The sequence below is a fragment of the Thermobia domestica genome, chromosome 1 (assembly GCF_964235325.1).
Source record: "Thermobia domestica chromosome 1, izTheDome1.hap1.1, whole genome shotgun sequence".
Taxonomy (NCBI): domain Eukaryota; kingdom Metazoa; phylum Arthropoda; class Insecta; order Zygentoma; family Lepismatidae; genus Thermobia; species Thermobia domestica.
In genome coordinates, this window is record NC_137454.1 from 30,384,242 (window position 1) to 30,390,259 (window position 6,018).

General features: G+C 34.7%; 1 protein-coding gene across 2 annotated transcripts in view; it reads right to left on the minus strand.

The window, feature by feature from the left end:
• LOC145684157 (uncharacterized) overlaps window positions 1-5,847 on the minus strand; it is a 143,945-nt gene extending 138,098 nt beyond the window's left edge. For both annotated transcript variants that reach the window (XM_081756130.1, XM_081756140.1), the window contains exon 1: window positions 5,674-5,847. The gene's annotated coding sequence lies outside the window, so the exon portion shown is untranslated. The remainder of the gene's footprint in view (window positions 1-5,673) is intronic.
• Between the last annotated feature and the right edge of the window lie 171 nt (window positions 5,848-6,018).

The following is a 6,018-nucleotide window of genomic DNA, read 5'->3' on the forward strand; positions in this document are numbered from 1 at the left end:
AATAGGGAAATGATCGCTAGAACATGTGTGATGATAAGTTTGCCAAACAGTTTCCAAATAATATACATTTTTCGTAATTGTAAGATCTGGTGCTGAGAATGTATTTAATTGAATCCTTGTATGTGAACCGTTGTTAAGAAAAATATAAGATGAATTCATTAAATGTGAGAGAAATTCACTGCCTTCTTTGGTAGTTTTATTGGACCCCCATACTACAGAATGAATATTGAAATCGCCACCTATATAATCAAAATTGTAATCAAATAATTGTATCCAAAAAGATGTATTAACACTAACTTTTGGAGGGATATATAGATTTAAAATTTTTAATTTGCCAATTTTTATACCAAGATATTGGATGTGCGAATGAGAATTTTGAAATTGCACATTTATAGTTTGAAAATTTAAATTATTTTTCACACATATGGCAATGCCTCCATGTGAATCATGACGTATTTGATTTATGCATTGATATCCTTTAATGCGTAATGGAATTTTAGGATTACACCATGTTTCCTGTAATAATATAACATCCGGGGAAAAGATATTTATTAAATTTGTTAGGTGAAATAATTTGCCGTAAATACTTTGGGAGTTCCATTGAATAAAGATGAGTCTATCTTTCCTATCAATATCCATATCCATTCTTTTTTTTTTTTTTTTTTTCAATGAAATAGAGAATATAGGTTATTGAGAATTGTCTCAGGTGAAATATATGTACTATCTCCCTCTTTTATTTTCATTGAAGAAAGTATTATCTTTTTCATCCCTTCTTTTATTTTATTTATTCTTTGAGGAGAATATATTGAAACTGAAGGGACCTCTAAGTCCTTACCAACGAGTGGATAAGTAGTTTCCTGAAGTTCTAATTTGCTAGAATTCAGTCTATCTCTACCCTTTGCATCAACCAAAGGGGATTTTTGTGTTCCAGAACACTCTGGGTTCTGTACAGCCATTTTTCTCCTAAATGAAATTGAATTATCTTGAGAAATACAAGAGTAATCGACTTTGTTATATGACTTTTCTTTTCCATTTACTGGTGTTCTATTCGTAAACAACTCATCGGTTGTTGTAAAGGTAGAGTTAAATTTAACATTTTTATTATGTGATTTACCTTTGTCTGATTGCGTAAACAATTGTGAAGAATTTCGAGAAAGCCATTCTCCTTGGCTTTTACGCCTTTTCTCCGGAGGTGAACTGGGAAGTTCACTAACGACTTGGGTTCTTGAAATTGTTTTATTCATCACTGGAGTTACCAGTGGAGGCATCTGTTCTATGTTAAACAAGGAAGCATAAGTTGAGAGTTTCTTATCAAGATGTTGACCCTCGGAGGAATGAAGATTAACAGTATTATGAACTGAGTTAAAATTTCCATTATTCGAATTCTTTTTCTTTAAGATCGCATTCGCTTCATTGAAAGAAATCTTTTCTTTTGCCATAATTTCCATTAATTTCCCTTGTCGTATTCTTTCCGGACATTCTTTATAATCTGCTGCATGATTACCATTACAGTTAATGCATCGCAGAGGATTGTTACAGTTTGAAGAAGGATGTGGATCACCACATTTTATGCATAGACTTTTGTTTAGTCTACAATTAATCTTGCGGTGCCCAAATTTATTACACCCTGATATGCATTGTCTAATGGCCGGTATGTAAGTATGAACCGTTCTTTTTATGTAGTATAACTTAATATCATTCGGTAATTGCTGGGAGTCAAACGTTAGAATGACTGTGGACGTGGGAACTAAATCACCCTTTGGGGTTTTTTTGAATATTCGTCTGGCTGACGTAACTGTTGTGTCGCATTTGATATCATTTAAGATATCTGACATTTCTATATCTGTTTCAATGCCGTGAACTACTCCCATTGAATAAATTAGATGATTAGGTATGAATGCTGTCCAATTATTTTGTGCTAGAATTTCGTGCTCTAAAAAGGAATTAGCTTCCTCTCCCGACCTGAATGTAATTTTCAATAAATTGCGACCTATTTTGTCTACTTTTTGGATACCTGCTATATCTGCGAGATATAACTTTCTACTAATAGACATTATATGTTTTTTTCCTAGTTCGTCTGTACTAGACTTGACAAAAACGTGATATGGAGCGAAATGATGCGATCCATATTTATTTGTGCCAATTGTGGTAGCATTATTTATCTCTATAAAATTCCTTGAAGTAGCTTTTTTGAACTGGATGCCAACTTCGGAAGATTGACTTCTTATATTGACATTGGTATTATTATCTTTTATGACTTGTTCGTTAACTTCCGATACAATCATGGCGTCATTTTCATCTAGCTCATTCGATTCTGAGGCATTTACTTCCACTTCATTTATCATTTTGTATTTATGTATGTTTATTTAATGTACTCATAATTGACCATTAACGTTATTAAAAAGAACAAAAAACACAACCTAGAATGCTGAAATTATAAGAACACAACTGTTAACACACTAATTAATGATAATAAAAGGACTGGTCTCACCAAGAGAATAAATTAGGAAAGTTCCAGAAAAGAATTCACCAACTAATGTGCACTCTATTTTTGTCTGTGCAAGAATAACAAAGTTTTTCTGTGCGCACTAGAATAGAGAACACTAAATTACACTAGGACTCGTTGTTGATTGAGATTATTCTTGATTAACCATTAAACGAACTCAATATTTGTTTCATATTTCATACTACCACACTTCTGCGGCGCCATCCATGTTTTCTTCTTTCTGCCATTTTCGTATTTAATCAAACACCTTCTCTGAGATCAGAGTATTCGGAACATTCGACAAGAATGTGTTGAATATTCAGTGCGACAATACATACTTCTTACTTCATTGGGATACCAATTTTAACGAAATAGAAATGAATTACAAGATGATAGTTAATTTTAGGCACACCACATTTTGCAAAATTTACAGGGAAAATTCAATACTCTGCATGAGAAGATATGTTTATAAGGAACAAATTTCTGCAAACAGCAGAATTAAATACCAAGTAATATTGCTTAAAAAAAAGTTTACAAGTGTACGGTTTCTAGTATTAAATCATTACAAGTACTTTACGACAGTTAAAATAAGTGAGGGCATATAAAAGACGACTGTAATAGATACTATTTTCCACCAACGATGTATCTCTGCACAGTGTAGAAAAGCTGTATTTTATGTCTATAAGCGTACCACTACTAGTATGAAACTATAACAAATGTTATGGAGATCCATACCATTGCGAAAAGCCACACGATTTCACTAACCTCGCTTACGCATATATACACCGTCGCTGACGCGCCTGCTTCCTCTGGATGCACTCTCGCGCACAGAGCTGGCTCTCCATTTTCGACCTGTTTTGATTCGGTTATATAGCATTCGACCTTTTAGCGGCCATCTGGCACAAGCTGGGTTGTGCTTGTTGCACTACAGTATTTATGGCACATCCGGACGCTGCACTTATACGCAAATCATAAAGGAATTGTAATTTTTCAACAATTACTTTGGTTGCCCCTTTGAATTTCATCTATGCTAAGTGGATCAGGGGATGTATAAGGGGATCAGCGAATTTAAGAAAGGCTATCAACCTCGTGCTTATATATTAAAGAAATCTGACGGAACAGTTCTCACCGATACGGATAGCCTCTTAAATAGATGGAAAGATTTCTTTGACGATTTGCTGAACACGCAGCCAAAAACTAATGTGCGTGGAGAAAAGGAGATACACACCGCAGAACCGTATATTCCAGAACCCAATCGAATAGAAGTGGAAGCCGCTATAAAGAAATTGAAGAAACATAAATCTCCGGGTGTAGATGAAATTCCGGCTGAGTTAATTTTAGCTGGAGGCGAAAAATTGTGGAACAAGATACACAAACTCATTCTCCTTATCTGGAACAAGGAAGAATTGCCACAAGAGTGGAAAGAATCAATCATTGTTCCAATTCACAAGAAAGGCGACAAAACTGACTGTAATAATTATCGAGGCATTTCTCTTCTGTCAACATCCTATAAAATCCTTTCAAATATTCTGTTAGCAAGACTGACCCCATACGCAGATGAAATTATTGGAGATTATCAGTGCGGATTTAGACGAAATCGATCAACTATCGACCAAATATTTACCATTCGCCAAATACTCGAAAAGAAGTGGGAATACAATACCCCGGTACATCAACTATTTATTGATTTTAGAAAGGCGTACGACTCGGTTAGGAGAGAAACATTATACAACGTTCTTACAGAACTTGGAATACCGAGAAAGCTAATTAGATTAATTAAGATATGTTTAAGTGAATCCCAAAGTAAAGTCCGGGTAGGAAAATTTTTGTCCACGAGCTTCCACGTCGAAAATGGCCTGAAACAAGGAGATGCGTTGTCGCCATTATTATTTAACTTTGTGCTGGAATACGCTATAAGGAAAATCAAAGATAGCAACCAGGGCCTAGAGTTGAACGGCATTCACCAGGTTATGGCATATGCTGATGATGTAAATTTAATAGGGGATGATAGGAGAACAGTAGAAATAAATGCAGAGATCTTATTAAACGCTTGCAGGGACATGGGTTTAGAAGTAAATGCAGAGAAAACTAAATACATGGAAGTGCGTCGGGACCGTAATACGGCAAATTGTGGAGGCGTTAAAATATTAAATAATGCTTTTGATAAAGTGGATACTTTCAAATATTTAGGATCAATATTAACAGACGAAAATCATATTCACGAAGAAATTAAATGTCGACTAAAAGCAGGGAATTCGTGTTACTATTCGGTTCAAAATCTCTTGTCGTCGCGAATTCTGTCGAGGAATTTGAAGCTTAAAATATATAAAACGATAATCATGCCTGTTGTTCTGTATGGTTGTGAAACATGGTCGCTTACTCTGAGGGAAGAACATAGACTGAAAGTATTTGAGAACAGGATCCTGAGAAGAATATTCGGACCCAAGAGGAACGAGAATGGGGAATGGCGGAAGCTTCATAACGAGGAACTACATAGTTTATACGGTTTACCCAACATTGTTAGGGTCGTCAAGTGTAGGAGGCTTAGGTGGGCAGGTCATGTAGCTAGAATGGAAGAAAGTAGAAACGCTTTCAAAGTCTTGACTGGTAGACCCATAGGAAAACGACCATTAGGAAGGCCTAGGCGCAGATGGGAGGATAATATTAAGATGGATCTCGCAGAGATAGGAATACAAAGTAGAAACTGGATCCAATTAGCTAAGGATAGAAGTCAGTGGAGAGCTTTTGTGAACGCGGCACTGAACCTCCGGGTTCCATAGGCCATAGAGTTAGTTTAGTTAGTTAGTTCTATGCTAAGTGGCTTAATGTCATATCGCCCAGGGTACTTTATTGGAGCACAGTAAGAAGGAAATTGGTGTAAGAATTATAAATTTTCAACAATTCTTTTTAGTGGTGTGCCTATACTTCATCTGCATGAATTATACAGTAGTATCATTTAAAGCAATAAAGGTTATGTAAAATAATTTTATCTAGTAAATGATGGACCGTAATTATTATTTAGTTAACTTTACTATTGTAATCTTATAGTTGTCCCGGGATTCTTATTGCTATCCACATAAACAATATTTTATGTATGCAATATCTACTGAAATTATTTTTTGAACTATTTATAAATAGTTAATGGTGCACAAGTGAGCACCTTTTAATTTATTTATGCCATACATTACCTGTCACGTATGCATTTCTTTGATATAATACTCCGCTTTAACAGAGAAATTTATTCCAATTTAATCCATAGTCCTTGATGTTCTCTAATAAAAACAATCATTTAATATTTATAAACTCCATCATTTCAGAATAACATTTTTGTTTACAAATCGGGTGCATAACGTTAGTTTTTTGTTGTGATCTAAAGCAGTGGTAACAGATCCGTAGACACTTACTACTGTTTTGCATCTTACATTTGTATAACTTTTTCTTTTAAAACTTTACTGAACTCATTAAACAAATTCATTTGTGCTAATAATTGTGTGCTAAAGTTCTGTAAAATAAATTTAAAAGTGTCACCAAAC